This window comes from Catharus ustulatus, chromosome 11 (assembly GCF_009819885.2).
Source record: "Catharus ustulatus isolate bCatUst1 chromosome 11, bCatUst1.pri.v2, whole genome shotgun sequence".
Lineage (NCBI taxonomy): Eukaryota > Metazoa > Chordata > Aves > Passeriformes > Turdidae > Catharus > Catharus ustulatus.
The window spans coordinates 5,893,063-5,910,652 of record NC_046231.1 but is presented as its reverse complement, the minus strand read 5'-3'; the positions used below and the strand labels follow the sequence as shown (position 1 = coordinate 5,910,652).

The window sequence follows — 17,590 nt, the reverse complement described above, 5'->3', positions numbered from 1 at the left end:
AATTAGACCAGGACACCAGGACTAATTTCCACTATCCTATAATAAGTACAAGATAACTTTAATGACCACAAATGGTCAAAATCCCAGTGTCATGTCTTATCCAACTGAATGCTGACAGCTCCAGTAAAGCTATCCATTAACACCATGCTTGTGCACTCAGGATTGACTCTGGAGGCAAAGTACTGCCCACCAGAAAAAGGAAAAGCAACCCTGTCTTTTCTTTTGTTGCCTTTCCTAAACAATCATTTATTTTCTATGACCTTGAACCTGAAATAATGAGTTAAACAGATATGCTCTGAGAGGTATTGAACTAGCACATGCCTAATTTTATGTATCATAGTAGCAACAGTGAATTCAGAGGAAAAAAAAAAGAGAAAAAAATGGAAAAAAGTACATAAATGCTACTAAACTTATTTCTCCTTCCCCAGCTTCCATTCATTTATGGCTCAGGGATTTTCTGAAGAGTTGGCATGTTTTTATTTAATAGGTTTGAATGGATTGAACTTGTTTGTTTAATTTTTGAGTCCATGTCAACTTTCAGTACCCTTAATAACTTCTGAAATGGAGTTCCATTACTTAAGATGTGAGTATGAAAAAACATTCCTTTGTTTTGAACTGCCCTATTAGTTTCACTTGATGCTCAGCTCCTACATGTGAAGAAGATACAGTCATCTTCTATTTACCTTTTCCTGTCATTCCCAGTCCTGTAAATCTCTATCAAATTCTTTGTCAGTTGATTCTACTCCAGGCTGAAGATTGTCAAATTTCCTTCATCATATGGAAGCTGCTCCAGAAGCCTGATCACCTTTATCACTCTTCACATATTCACTCTGAAATGGGAGCATAAGAATTACTCATAGCACTGAAGAAGCAGAATAAACCAGAGCTGTACAGAATCATGTTTTCCAATTTGTCTTCTATTTCTTTTGTAATAATTCCTAAATCAGCTTCTGTGGGTTTTCTGACTGATTCACCTGAAGTAAATGGAGTTGGGAATTACTCAACTTCTGCTATTTAACAATGTGCCCAGTTGTCCCCACAGCAACTACCAAAACTGATCATGTCACCACTGTGATACCTCTGGTTGTTTTAAAAGAAATTACTTGTTATTTGTGATTTTCAACTCTCCAGCTAAGTTTTCAAGACATTATTTTCACACAGAATATGACATCAAACTCTTCTATTATCCAAAGATGAGTTGTCAGCTAGTTCTCTTGGTATTTTCTATAGGAAATAACAGCAGACCCTCATAGAAAAGCTTGGCAAGAGTGAAGTTTGCTTTTACCTAGAGAAACTGGGGCTAAAGCTACTTACCATGGACAAAAACAAAACCTCTGGGGATCTTGATGTAAGCAAAAAATAAATTTGTGCCTTGTTCAGATAAGTACATAAAATCTTAAGCAACGGCTGATTTAACTTTGCTCAAAAGATTAGAGGAACTCTGAAACAGTGGAAACAGTAACTAAGATGAACTTAGAACTCAGATGGAGTTGGAGAAATGGAGATTTCTCACCAGCTTGCAAAATCATCATACATGTGCCACAGGGAATGCAATCTGAATACAACAGAGTTTGTTCTATGCCCATCAATATCAAAAATCACCTGTTAAATTTTTATAACCAAAAGGGATTTCCAAGAAGGAAAGAATGAACATCATATTTGGTTTTTCATAACCCACACTGGATTTTCAAGGACTGAAGAAAAAAACCTCTCTGATCTAAATAAATAGATTCAGAAATCAGTAAATCCAAGAAAAAATATGGCAACATGATATTTCATAATCCAGATAATGAAAACACAGAAAAGTGCTCCAATAATTAATTTAAAAAAATATATACAATTTATTCAGTGGAACTTCCTTTTGTTTCCAGATTTATTTGTAGTCCACAAATGCTTGTCAATAAGGGTACATAAAGACCAGCTAGGACTGGGCAGAGAAAAGAGGAAGCAGCTCTTGTTTAGATTCAAGAAGGTAATGCTCATATGCTGCAGCTGAATCTCATTTGGAAGCCATTCACAAGAATTTAGGTAGAGGATAGATATGCCATATATATATTTATAGAACATCAAGATATAGACATAAAATACATAACAAAAAGGCTGACATAGGACAGATGGCTGGTTCCTACATTTTTGCCAGGATATGGCTTCCTCTTTTCAATTATGATTAGATTTGTCAAGTTCTGATTATGTATTGACATAAAATTGTTACATCCAATCACATAATCAAAACTGTGCTACTAATAAGAAAAATTAGATTAAAATAATTATAAAATATTCTTCCTACAAATCTTTATTTGTAGGAAGAATATTTTGCATTTCTATATGTATCTTCTGAAATTTAAAAGCAAGTCAGAAGAGCAGGGTGGGAATCTGCATTTCTATGTATGCATAATCAATGCAATAGACAGGCTGATTTTGAAAGAGACAAAATATCATAGAAAGAAAATACACTGTAAGTGAAATAAAATACATTTGAAGTAAAAAAGAATAAAAAATATTCCAAAGACAAAATGCAAACAATACATACTACATTGTTTCAGTAATAAACTGGAAATTACATAACATGAAAAATACTATAATTCCTTGGTATGCCTCTAATTCCACACTGATATTATCTTGTCTAGTGATTACGTAGAAGCCTACATAGGAAATACTATTTTCTTCATATCAGAATAGCAACTACAGAACACCTGAAAATGGACTTCACCCTTCTCTCACAGTTAAATTTTGTATATTCCCAGAAACATATTTAGGGCATAATAAGGCAGTTTTGGAAAATGTGCAAAGAAACACATAATTGGAACACATTAAATTACTTTGGCAGAATGGATACCACAGGAGAACTCAAAGGTGGACATTTTTCTGAAGCTAAGTCACAAAGATGACGAGAAGGCGGGAGTATATAGCTAACATGTACTCTTTCCATGTGAATTTTGTCCTATATTGTATCAGGAAAGCAAATGATAGCATTTTTAAATTCTGTGTTATACTGCCCTTCTGAAAGCATTCTTCGTATTCGATTGCACCATCTGGTTGGCAATTTGCCTATGTGTCCTTCCTGCTTTCTCAGAAACTAAGTGTGGATGTGCTTAGGAAAGAAATGGGAAACATTGCCACTCAAAGAGTTGTCTGCCTGCACCATTTTAATTCTGCTCCCACTTTGCCACTTCTTTTCCATATCATCACCATGTTCTTGACCATCCCTGTGACTATGGATCAGATTACTTCCAGTAGTGGTGATACCAAATGTTTACATTTAAAATAGCTTTCTCAAGAAATGCTTCCATGTACTCCCTCCACAAATGAAGGTATTTTAGGCTTGGTTTGTGTGGCTGTATATACAGCAGCACTGTCTTTTAATATGTCTCAGTGTATCTGGACACACGGTTCTTTCGTCCCTCTTTCTGTCCATTTTTGAACAACTTATATTTTGTAACTAGGAACTAATTTTCCACACATTTTTTCATTTTTATTTCATCTATAAGATTTTGCATCAAAACACTGGCCGTTCAATATAAGGACATGATAATGACAAAGCACCAAAAAAAGTGCCCTTTTAAAAATTTTATTTATATCATGAAACAGTATCAGTAAAAATATGGCTTTATTTCCACTACAGCATTCCCTCTAACCATGAGACAGTTGTATTAGAGGGCTTTGTACAACTAAGGACCTCATACTAGGACTACATGAAGTGAATGCAGCCCACAGTTCATTGCCCTCTCTCTAACAGACCTTGGAAGAGCCCAGGTACTATTTTCCCTTGTCTTAGGCTTGCCATATTAGAGGCAATAATATTATCCAAGTATAACACAGATAAATAAGAGATATCTAGGACTTCCAGTCTTTTGGAGAGTAAACATAATTGGGAGCATGAAAAGTATGGTGTGCACATACCTGTTGCCATCTCTGTGGGTCATGTGGGTCATATATGGGCAAATAAAACTTTTCTTCCAGCAGAGGTCAAGAGTTCCAGAAGACTGGTCTCAGAAACCACAGATATTAGAGAACTGATTTGATGAATGTACTAGTGAGGATCTAAATGCAGAGATTTTGCTGAAATATCTGTGTTTTCCTACCCAGGAACTAACTGCACATCTGGAAAGAGTTCTCCAGAGCAAGAAGTCTTAGAAGTCTTAGGAGACAAGCACCAATACAGAATTCAAATCTTTCAGAATCTCAGCTCAATTAGCACCTAATCCCACAATTTATGGACCATGGCTGCCAAGGTCACAGCCATCAATGGTTCTTTCATGGAGAGCTCCTTTCGTACCTGAGGGTTTATGTTTGGGCATGCCTGGAAGCACTCCTTCTTAGTGCTGGTAAACCCAATGCTCTGGTCAGACCTTAATCCCCACTGGATTAATGAGTATTTCTCTGCCTCCCACATTGCCTTTGGTGGATGTTCATCACCTGTCTAATTAGGTTCCTTACAAAAAATGGAGTTGGAAGATCATGGGGTGGGGTAGTACACTCTTTTGTTTTGAGCACCTACAAAAGAGAACTATGACATCCCCACCTTGGTGATTAATGAGTGCCAACTGCTCATCCTGAATACACTGATCAACACACCATCCTTCTTCCTGTGCCTCCCCTTTCTTCCCACCTTCACTTCAAGTACTGCAATAAAAATGGCAATCTGTGAGTCATACATAGAACCTATTCATTCCACTTAGAGTGCTGGGAGAATGTGGTGCTCTGTGTGGAGAGCAATTTATGGGTATGAGTATGTTGTAGTTTCAGAGACAGACAGGTGACAAGACACAGCAAGTGCATGCAGCAACAGCCCACATTTATTGATGTGCATCCTCTTGTATAGGGGTTTTGAATTTCTCATGCTTACAGTTACAATTGGCCAAAGGTCTTAACTACACCCAGATCACTGGGCAATTATATGGGTTCAAAGGGATTGGTTGGGGGGCCCCTTTTTCAAACTTGAATTCAGCCTGTCATTTTTAAAACATTTTGTTTACTTCTTGTTCTCTAACAAGCTAGGCTGGTTGAGTCAGTGCCTGTTAGGCTAAATTATTTGTGCAGCCATAGACCAGCTATATGTGTCACATGAGTTGGGAAATCCCTGAGATCACTCAGTTCATCAGAGCAAGTTTTTTCCCCTTTCCTCACAAATGTCATCTTTGACCTCAACTTTACACATGATAGTTTTACATCTCTGTGCATCCCGAATTTCCTTGCTCTCCTGCAGAACAAACTTTGTTGTTACTCTCTAACTGCTGCCTACCTCAGCAGCAGTCTTTTTTCTGAGCTATTTATGGCTTAATTCAGTGCCACAATGTTTGCTGACTACTTCTTTAACTGTCTCCTTGATACCTTGACATAAAATAATCATGCAAATTGGAAATTTTTAAATGGGAAATGCCCCTGGTTTTCCAATAAATTGCTGTTGGTTATACCAAAGCAATGCAACTACCCATAAACAATACGTTGAACACTGTTTTGTTGCAGTTCTGCTTGTGAAAGCTCTTAACAATACTGAAAGAATGTCAGTATTTTAAACAGTATTTTAAACATCTACATGGGCATATACAATAGTCCTTAAAAACTTTGTGAGCACAAACAAGTTTTCAGCATCAAAAACATGTATCTACCATAGCTAAACCATGGTGTCTTAAATAGAACCATTATTCTACATTCCAACTATCGAGACATACTTTGGTATCCAATATGACAGGGCACTGTAACAGTTAGTAAACTATGACCTTTTAATGGGAAACCCTGCATATGTTAAAAATGATACTGTTCCTAATTCTATGTAACTAAAGATATCTTATACAGATTATGAAGATTTGGAAACCTCTGAAAAACAGATGTGCCAAGCAACCCACTAAAAGGAAGTATATATTGAATTTATTTATTTAATTTATACAGTGGTCATCTCTAAGCAAAGTCTGGAACCCTGTACAAAATAAACAAAAATTAAACCAAACTGGGCTCAGAGCCAAGAGAAAATCAACTGTACTAACAAAATGGGGAGGGTGAAAGAAAACTACTCCAAAAAGACATATATGTGTCTCCAGATACTGTGCTGTCTTAGTGAACACATCATAATATCAATACTGGAAGTAATAGAAATACAGTTTACAGCAAGGATAGACATATTCAAGAAAAAAAAAAAGAGAGCAATTATGACAGAGTTAATTTACAGCTATTGAAAGCCACAGTAGAGAGACAATTACAGTGGAGGAAATACAAACTGTGTAAATTTTGAATGAAGATTGAGTACAAAAACTGTCACACAACATCTATAGGATTTCAGTTCCAACTATTATCATATTGCATTTCATTCTTTGATTGAAATATTTAAACCTGTAAGAAAACATTGCAACTGCTGTGGGAGAGCTTTTGGGTGGGTATTCCCTCAAATATATGAACTCTTATTCTATTACTGTCCTCCTTCCTATATTTTATTTATAACACATCAGGGTTTTTAGTCCTTTTTACAATTTTGATGACTTAGATGAATAATGATGAGGTAGCTGCCTAAATACAGAGCTGCTATGAAGAAATGCCTCTGAGATCTAGAGAGAAAGAGAAGGAAGCAGCACATTTTATGTTCAAAAGGCACAAAGACCGGCCCACACAATTAAATTGGGTGTTGGCTGTGTATCCTCTACCGATCACAGAATGGGTCAGGTTGGAAGGGACCACAGCGAGTCGTTTGGTCCAACCTTCCTGCCCAAGCAGGGCCAGCCCAGCGCATAAGGACAGAGTCGTGTCCAAGTGGGGTTTGATTGTCTCAAGTGAGGGAGACCACACAAGGTCTCTGGGAAGTCTGCTCCTGCCACCCTGAAGGTGGAGTTTTCCTGATATTCAGGTGGAAGGGATATGCTGTGTTCTAGTTTCTGCCCATTGTCTCTTGTCCTATTCCTGGGCCCCGCAGAGCAGAGCCTGGTCCATCCTCTGATGGACAGATATGATCCCCTCTAAGTCTCCTCCAAGTTAAACAGGTCCAGTTCCCTCAGCCCAGAACTGCAGCAGGGCTGAGCAGAGGGTCAGGATCCCCTCCCTGACCTGCTATCAGTCCTTCCAGCTGCACCTCAGGATCCCTGGCCTGGTCCCCAGGACATGCTGCTGCTCAGGGACACCTGGTTGTCCACCCTCCTTGACAGAGCTGCTTCCCAGCAGCTCGGCTCCCAGCTGGACAGAGATGAATTCCCGCTGGAATTCCCTCTTTTGCTCCAGCACGGACACCTTTTGGCCTGGATGCCCAGGCCAGATTCACGTGGTGGCAATGAGCCCCTGCCAAGCCCAGAGTGGCCAGGCCCAGGGCAGCACTGGCAGGAACATGGAGGCCACATGAGGGAGGAGCTGCCATCAGCGCCTGCTGGAACTGGACTCTTTTTTCATTATTATGTCACTTTGCCCATACCTCTGTCAGTGAGCTCTACAACCATTTTTTTTTCTGACACCCCATCTGCCCAGACACCCCAGCATCAGCCCTGCTGGTGACACACTGAATTTTACATGTTTATTCACTGCAGACATTTTCAGTGACTCCCTGCTCTCCAGCTCACTTTTACAGAGTCTCTGTTGAAACAATCCTCTCCTTATAAAACTAAGGAAAACTTTAGCGACAGGTTCAGATTCTTCTACCAAAGCACAAGATTTCAGAGTGAGATTCAACAACCAAATTCCAGTCACAGAAGAAAAATATTTTTCCTCACTTAGTGGTTTTGAACTATTTATAAATAGGCAAAGTTTTACTGAAGGCGAGTGGTACAATACAACTTCTGAAACTATCAATGATGTTAAACCTCCGAGAAAATGCAAACACATTTGAAACATGAAAAAGTATATCTATAAATAGTTGTAAGAATGGGTAGTAATCAATAATGTGTGAGCCTAACTCAATTCCTCTTGTATTGCACATAATGTCAATATACTGAGAAACATTAGTCTGGAAAAACCAAAATTGCTTAAAACATGTAATTTAAAATATATTTTCAATGCCTTTGCACTTCATTTAGCATTTTGAAAATTGCTAACTAAATTATGTAGCAGTAAGACAAATTAATCTCTTACAAGTATAATATAAAGAAATGTGCCATATCAATGTTCTTCTTAAAAATTCTTATAAAAGTATATTTCAAATTAGTAGATAAAACCAGATTCTTTGACTGTATTACACAAAGACCTCACAATTAACCTTATCTCTCATTTTAAATATTTCTATCTATATATAAATATTTATTTCAAACATTGAGTTTGCTTCCTTAATTGTGTGTTATGTTTCCAGGAAAGTGAGCTTCCCCTCATGTGTCTCTAGGCAGATACCTGCATATCCATGAGCCAGAGAAGTACAGACAGCTGGGATGAACCTTTTTTCCAGGGAAAGTTTAGCAGAGAATCTCTTTAACATCTATGATTAAAAAACATTTTCCTTTTCATTTTACTAGGAATCTCTTATTGATTTAGATCCTAGCTGAAGCCCCTAATCAGCTTTATCAGAAATGAAGTTCTTCAGAGATCTAATTATAACACAGTTTTCATTTGCCCTTTAAGGAATTACAATGCATCAGGATACAATTTTCTCTCCTTAGTGTTTGCCTCCAGATTATTAGTACTTTCTCAAAGTTGCAACCAAAACAGCTCATTTCAAAAATGCAACAAAAGTGCTTTGCCAGGGTTAGCAAAATCCAGCAACTTGGTCATTTAAATGCTTTTGCACTCCCAAACTTGAGGGCAAAGATAGAAGAAAGAGAGGCAAGGAGGGAAAGCTGGAATTGTAAAAGAAGTAATGAAGGAAAGAACCTTCACTGAGGGACTACTGTCTTCAGTAAATCAAATTAGGCAAGTCCAAAACTGGAGGAAAAAGAAAACCAATTCTCCATACTTAATAGCAACTTACTGAGCTATAGCAGAGAGCCCCAGCAATGCTCTCACAGAACTCAGGTTGGAAGGGGACTTGCTGGGCCTACAGTCCAATCTGTTGCTCAAAGCAGAATCAGTCCAGAATTCAGGGCAGACTTCTCACGGCTTTGTCCATTTGGGTCTTGAAAACCAATATAAACTGGAGACTGCACAAATCTGAAGGTCCAAAGCTTAACTACTCTCTTAGCAAATTTATTTTTCCTTGAATCCAGCCAGATCCTTCCCAGTTCCAGTTTGAGCATTACCTGTTTCCTGCCACTGTGAATCTCAGTATGCTCTCAGTCTCATCCTTTTCTGTCTTCCAAGTTTGGAAATAATGCCAAGATCAGACAAGCTGCTGTGAAGGACTGAAAAAAAAAAAAAAAAAAAAAAAAAAGAAGATATTAAAACCAGATTACTATAGAGACTGGGTGGAGTAATTGCATGAAATAAAATGCATAACATTACTCTAAAAAAACAGCTAAGGTGGAAACAGAGTGAATGAGCATGAGAACTGGGAGTCAAATTCTATAGCCTGGGGTCTCCAACACAAAATATGGAGTGATTTACTAAAATATGAGTATTGGTCTAATATTGATACTCAACTGTGACAGACAAAAGACTCTCTAACAATTTAAAGTTAGAAAGGGTATGTTTATTCAGCGCTGGGCAGCAGCGTGGGGTAGCCCCCTAATACACACTGTGAAATTATAGGTGGTCACAGAGTCTATTTATTGACAAAAGGTTTAAATAAATACATATTCATAATACCAGCCCCTCCCATCACCTGCTTCCTATGGCAATTAGCTTGAATGGCTATTAAGCATGCGTGGTTGGCTTCTTGAATTAAGTCTGGGGTCGTTTTTGTGGGGAGGGGTCTTAGAAGGAGGAAGTAAGGTGAGTCTTCCTTGCCCTGAACTTTCGACCTTTTCTATTAATGAAAATGCAAAGGGCTTTTGGGGCAACTCCAATTTTGCAAAGAATGAGTTTCTGGTTGCAATTGTTTGTGTTTTTTGTACCTAACTACTGGTTTCATCCTTTCCCATTGCAAGCACAGCTAAGCAAACATAAATTGACAGGCAATTATTTGAGTTTCAGGTAACTATCTTAAGCCCAGTTTCTTCTAACTAAAATCCTAATTTCTCTAAGATTAGTGTTTCAGGAGCAGCACTGTAAGTACAAAGATGAATTAAGGCTACTAAGTTAATTCTTCCCTTATTTAGGTATTACTAACTTTCCAGCTGCAAGGTTTTCTTTTAATGCAATTTTCTTTATGTAATAATGAATCGTATACCTATTTAACTGATTTTGATTCCAGATAACTGATAAATTAGAAGTACAGTCATGAAAAGCCCATGCCATACAAGTTGTGACGACTGCTGTGGCATCTGCTGCAGTTCTCGAGTCTGAATTGCTCTTTTGTTACATTAATTTCCCAATGTGTGATCATTCTTTCAGGAACTTTCTGAGATTGGCCTTTGTATAAGTAGCTTAAATGTTTTTCATGCAGACCCTTTTCAAAATCTCATTACTAAAAACAAGAACAGTTCAACTGACGTGGATTGAAATCCTTGGACATTGCAAGTACATCATATTTCTGAATGGATAAAACTACAACTCAGCAAGTACTTAGGTACGTGCATACTAATTATGTTCTAATAATACTTTTGATATCAGAGGAATTGACAATGTTTTTGAAATTAATCATTCACATGCCCATAACATCAAGTAAGAGATCAGACTAAACTCAGAGAAAAAAGGACAAAAGGCCAGAAGTATGATAAGGACATTATTATCTTACAGGCATTGCAAACAGAAGTAAGGAGACAGAAGAATATTAGTAAGTGGTCACAAAAACACTTCAAGAACACATCATCAAGATGTACATAAAACCTATAGAAAGATTTCCATTCTCTTTTGCCCCAAAGATTCAGCAAGAACTTTTGTGCTTCTAGAAAGGGTAGCTTAGTGGCACATGGGGATCCCACTTTGGAAACAATTTATTAGTTATCTAATTAGTTAGAGAACAATTCAGTATCAGATCACACTCCTGAATGAAGCTGAAAGCAATGGGAGAGAGGATCTGAGATCTGTCTTTTGCTTTTTTGGTGAGGAAGAGTAGTGCAGCATTTAACCCATGTTCCTTATCAGAAGATCTCCTGGGAGAGGGAGTTCCCATCCCAGTCCATGCAGCACAACCACAGCTGAAATAATTCTGACCAGCAATGGAGCAAATGCATCAATATAATCCATTACATAAATGTTGGGACTAAGCCGGCAAAACCTCATTCATGTGAATAATCCCATCAGTACAGAGCCTAGATTAAAGGATACACATCAACCCCGGCAGAGCTAAGGTTTTGAGCTCACTGTTTTAGACTGAGATAATGTTCATATAAACATCCAAACTTTTGGGACATCCATTAGAATCAAAGTGCAAAGCTGTCAGGGTATGACCAGTAATATGCTGTCACACAGCAATCTCTGTGAGGCAATCAAGCTCTTTTTCAGAGTTATATGATCATCCCTATGTATAACCCACTTTTAAAATTTTTCAAAAGCTTTCTTGCGTTTGATTTACTACTTTTCTTCAGGGATTTATCAACTGCTTTTAGCTTCCTGGCACACTCCCAAACTCATTTGGGTAGTAGCATGAACCCAGTGATCTCGGCATCTAGAATTCTATCTTTAAAAAGCCAAATACCTTTGTTAGTGTCACGGTGGGTTCAAGCTTTCAATACACAAACTTGCTCTCTGCTGCAGAGCACACAGAGAAATAACCATGCTCCCAACGCAGCCCACACAGCGGCGACCCGATTGCTTTGTGTGTGCTGTGTCACATTTAACCTCAATGTTTTAAACCTATGCTTCCTATATGCAATGGTAATTGGAAATGGCCTTCAACAGCATCTCAAGAACACAATTACATTATATAATGATATCTGAGAATTAGCAAGACACCATATCAGCCTGTTTATCCATAAGTAACAAGGTATGATGAATGAGTAAACCTGATCCTAGCTAATGCCTTTTTGACCACCAAAATTCACTAAATCGATGATTCTAATTGCTCCCCAGTACTTCTGAAATACCACATTTACAAAAATTTCCTCTTATAATCTATATAGATAGTCCTATTTAAAAGAAAATCTACCTGTGTATCCCTCAGGCTTACTTTAATGAAAGTCTACCCTTATTTTAGATATTGCCACACAGAAAATGGACATTACAGACTGTGATGTTCACTTATGGAAAATGCTTTTATAATGAAAAATTGACTTTTTTTAAAGCACTTGAACTTATCAACAGGTAAAACACTAATCTCTCCTTTACCAAACCCTGGGGACTGCGCAACCGTATATTCTTGTGTAAGTTTTCACTGATAATTCAAAATATTCACAAACCATATGTGATGCAGGACATATCTGTACTGTTTCACCTTTCTCTGTTAGATTTTATTTGGGGCCCCCTCCCCCCCCCCCAAAAAAAAAATGCTTTCAGTTGGAAGGAACTTTAAAGACCATCCAGGTCCAATCCCTGCTATGGGCAGGTACAACTTCCACTATCCCAGGTTGCTTCAAGCCCTGTCCAACTTGACTTTGGTCACTTCCAGGGATAGGGTATCCACAACTTCTCCGGGCGACCTGTTTCACTTCCTTCACAGGGAACAATTTCTTACAATATCTAATCTAAACCTACTCCTCAGTATGCAAATACAATTTGTAGCTAAATCCATGTTAAAAGGCACTATAAACATTAATTTTTTAATTCCTTTAACTAACAGAGAAATTGAATATCTTGTGATTTCCCAGCTCTGATGAGCTCCCCTGTGCCCAGTATTCAGTTCCCAAAAGAAACTTCCCCTAAATAACAGTTGGCACTACTATGGTGGTGCACAGACACAGAAGCAGCAGTTTCCATGAGGATCAGCCGTGTTAGTAAATCCACTGCCCGGTCATTTTGCTACTTACCCTGCTCTTCCTTGCAAGGGTAAAGTCTGCTGCTCTCCTCTGCCTTGAGGACACATGGATCTACAACTCTGCTGCATAATGAATGTGCCTGTTGATGCCAAGGTTTGGAAAATGTTTGGGCACAGGTGTCAGTTTCTTGTCAGCCCCCAGGGCCAATAAACAGAGTCTCTGCAATGTAAAATGAGAAAATTCATTCACAAAGCCATCATGTTTTCCCAGAACATGCAAAGCTCCAAAATAAATGCATTTCAAACATTATAATGCTCTCATATTCTTAAGGTTCATTACTGTTTTTAATATTGCTTGCTGCTTATTTACTGTTTACTCTCTTGCTTTACTGCCCTGGTGAAATTACAGTTAATTGATACCCCAAATGGAGAGAGAAAACTAAAAAAAGGAATACAATTCCTGAAATACTTGGTCCCTAACCCTGCCATAGACTCACTACTGCCAAGATGGCACCATATTAAAAGGTTAAAAGAAACATCTTCCAAAATTTCTGTATTCTCTAATCTCTCTTGTCAGTCTTTTAAAGTGGCTTTTTGGCAGTGAAAGTAGCCGTCTCCATTCTGTGACAAAACACTTTGAACAGACGATGACCTTACAGCAAATGTCTCTGATGACTACAGCTGTCTTAGTAGAATTTTCACAGAAACAAAGTCCCCCTGAAGAATGAGAAACAATGCAACATTTCCCTACCAAAAGATTTTGTACCCCTTGAAAAGGTAGGATTCCCAGCAGACTTTCACACATTAGCTTTTCAGGGAGCCCTTCCCATAACTGTCTAATAACTTTTGAATAGCAATCCCCAGGGACACAGAGTCCCAGTCCTCACATGCAGCACAGGCAGCACTTGGCTTGGTTTTGTTCTGGTTAATGAATTGTATTTTAGATGGAAAAATCTCTGTTGCCCCTTGAAAACCCTGCTGATTGTCCCTTGAGCTGCTTGCCTACCCCAGTGCCACCTGTATCTGTCTCCACTGATAATGGTACCACCTTACATCTAACCAGCTTCACAGATGCCAGTTTACTCTTCAGCAGAACCAGTCTGTCCCATGCATGAAGCTGAATCTCTATATCTTACGATGGCTGAAAAACTGCTTATCTAGGCAAAGTCATCTGTGAATTCTCATAAGCTTTTGTGCATGTTGCATTGTGAACGTTAAATGTTTGCACTCAGTTCAGACCCATTCTACTCCACAATATTTGCAAAAAACCCCTCTCTGGCAAAACTGTGCAGTAAAACAAGTACAATCAGCGGATAACAATAAAGAATGGTGCAGGGTTGTTCATTTCCTTAGCAAGAAAACAATCAATTTAGCAAAGCAAAAAAAAAAAAAATCAATTAAATATCAGCTATTCCCCAAGCTACTGCTTGCTTTCTCCCATCTGAACTCTGGAGTCTTTCCTTCTGTGATGGCATAAATGACAAGAAGAAGATTGGAAACAATGGTCATGATGCTCCTTCACTTTTCTCTCAGGAGCAAGACCAGCAGAAAGGATTTCTAGGGGAAATATCATACAAAGAACACTCTTGTGTCTAAGAGAAATTTACATTTGGACCTTATTGATAATAAGAAGGAATGATTAATTTCTTCTGTAAATAGCACACAATAGCTTGGGGTTTGGTACTGCATTTATCCACAGACAGGGGGAAAAACTGTGCTCTACCAGGCAGCAACCTGACACCATCAGTGGAACTCAGAATATTTCATATTGCATATGAAACAATAATTGACTGATGAGTTATGATAGCATTTTTACCTTTATGATTAAAGAAATGAAGTTTTAATTTGCAAAATCGTGCTTTCCTTTTTTCTATCAGAAAAAAAAAAATAAAAGCTCTACGAAGCCCATAGCAGATATTTATTAAAGAGGCATGTATAAGTACACACACATAGTCCAGGTGTGTGAAGAAATATACAGGCCTACTTCATCTTTATCACAATCATCCGGTATAATTAGCTAGGTTAGGTCATAAAAGAGAGATATCTATTGATAAGTACCACATACTTTTATCTGAGATGCATCAAGATTTTTGCACCCTGAAACTCTTCAGTTATTTTTCACTCTGCACTATAATCATATCAAAATTATCAATGATTATTTTTATTGCTAATAACAGTTATTAATATAATTTAGCACAACAGTAATTTATATCAACATCAAATAAATGGAAATTAACATATTAACTTTTTCTGAAAATTTTCCTGAAGTATATTATGATTAAGTCAGTTCATTTTTTTTAAGTACACCAGTGATATCCGTAGTAAAACTTATTTTTGCAGTTCTTTTAAAATAATTTCCTATCCAAAAAATCCCATCTTTTAGTACTAATCACCACCAGCTAACTACATTTTATGAATGCCTTACTTCTAAGTATTAATATTACATTAATTTTTTTTCAATTGGCTTCTAATTCTGTAGTTTTAAGTGAAAAGTTTTTCAGATTAGCTGACAAAAACAACAACACTTTAAAAGATTAACCCATTCCTTTGGAACCATTCAAATTAGTGAGATATGTTGTTCCTTGAGAAATAAAATGCAAAGGCCTTTCACACGTAGGAGACTTGCTATGCAAACTGATCACAGGGCTCAATCCTGCTCCATTAAAACTCACAGATATTATTCCTCAGCTCCAATGTGATTTTGATATTGTAGCATTCAGGCCAGCTTTCTAAAACATTTTTTTATAAAAGAGTTTGAGCATGAAACTGAAAAATCCACATCAATGCTTTCTATGAATCCTTTCAGATTGGCAAAAATCACACACGGTGCTGCTAAGAACAGTCTTAGAGTGTGAGGCAGTGAATGCAATGCTTTTTAACAACACATTTTCAGTTATTACTATAAAATTGTAATTAGATAGTAAATTACAATGTTAATATTCACTTTGAACAAATAAGTGTTTGTAGTTGTAGAACTGGGCATTATTATGGTAGCACAGGGACCTATTTACCAAGTAAGACGTAGACTTTCTTCATAAAAGTTATTCTATTCTGTACTTTTTCCTTATGAACTTGCATGAAATGCTGGATTTTTATGTGCACTATTTGCTGAAGTCATCTTTGCCAACATCAAAATCTATATTTCTCTTTGGGGAAGTGCCAAAACAAGCATTTCTCTCATCTGGTTCCACGACTATCCAAAGAATATAAAGACATGAAGGAATCATTCCTCCTGCACAGAAAACAACACTATGTAAATGAGTTGACAAACTTCAGTCAATTTCACAGGAACTGTAATGTTGCTTTTTCCATTGTGAAGAAGAAGTCACTCTTATAATGTTTACATGATACTGAAATATCTAAAAGCATATATAACATAAAAAATTATACACATTACATAAACATTTATTATCTAAATAATATACTGTAACATATACAACAATAACATACTATATTATACTTTAATAGATGCGAATATATATATAATATTTAATATATCTGGAACATAAATCATAGTTAAAACTAGAAAATTCCTACTGTGTTTTAATTATTTTTACTGAGTTTTCCCTTACCTTTTCCCTTTTCAATATTTTTTTCCAGTTAAGGAAGATGCTTTGAAATATGCACAAGGTTTTTTTCCCAGTTTGCATGCAGAGATTGAAAAAACTCTTTATTTATCACATCAAATAATTTGCAATGTGTTTTTGCATAACCACTCTTTATTACAAGTTGAAATTTGATTTTAGAAAAGTGTCTCTGAAAGTACGTTAGAGCAACGCTCAAACTACTGCAAATTATGTCATAGGCATGTAAAATATAATTTAAACTATGATCCAGAAGAAAGGTTTCATTACACACAGAACTAGCTAGCTCCAGAGTAAGCACACACAGAGATGTCTCATTCCATGTGTATAATAAGTATCTTGCAGGAGAAGTGTGAGAAAGCAAAGACTGTATTCCTTTGGAATGCCAGGAATCATCACATTCCACAATCAAAAAGCCATTGACCATACAATGACCACAGAACTGCTGCACAGAAACGTGGCAGGAGTGACACTGGACAAGGTAAATCTCCACCTGGCAAAAAGGGGACAAAATATTTCTAGGAGAATTTGATTTTAAAATTTCAGTGATTTATTGACTCTGCTCATAGGTTTCTCCATAAGTCCCAGGAGAGATGGATGAGCAAGCAGAGAGGAGGTAAAGCTGCCAAAAGGTGCATGATAAGTACATTTATCACGTGGGTTTGCAATTTATCTTGTATGTCTCAAATTTTTCATATAGCCCCCATTTGTAATCACTATGTGAAAAATTAGGGAGGCATGTGATAAATTAAGTTGTGAATTGTGATTTCTAATAAGTTAATCATTTATCCATGCTATTTAAATTTAGCTTCTAATCACATCTACTCTTTCAGGACACAAAGGCCAAACAGAGGAAAACACACAAGAAAGAACAAAATGAGACAAAGATAGAAAATGAGAAAATGTTACATCAATGTAAATGCATTTTTATAACCTAGTTTCTGATCCATTATTTCTAAAAACAATTATTTCAACTTGTCAATTGAAAGGATTCAAGAATCTCGGACCACAGGAGGAATTTTGTCCTCAAAAATAAAGTGTCTCTTAAACCAAACTGCCTTTAGGTAGTACTGTCACATTACTGGCCCATTAATCCATTTCCTCAGGACTTAAAACATTCCAAAATGTCTTAGCCATTTAATTTTAAGATGCTGTCCAATGAAAAGTTTCTTTTTTCTACTTTTTTTGACCACAGCTATCCTGGAATCATTAAGAA

The 17,590-nt window shown here is 37.1% G+C and overlaps 1 long non-coding RNA gene across 1 annotated transcript in view; it reads right to left on the bottom strand.

Annotated features, from left to right (window-relative positions):
• The window catches only part of LOC117001214, a 182,382-nt gene that overhangs the window by 23,778 nt on the left and 141,014 nt on the right, over positions 1-17,590 (bottom strand). The window contains exons 9-11 of the long non-coding RNA XR_004418981.1: positions 12,843-13,010; positions 9,138-9,229; positions 684-830 (exon numbers count right to left, since the gene is read on the bottom strand). This is a non-coding gene — a long non-coding RNA (uncharacterized LOC117001214). The remainder of the gene's footprint in view (positions 1-683; positions 831-9,137; positions 9,230-12,842; positions 13,011-17,590) is intronic.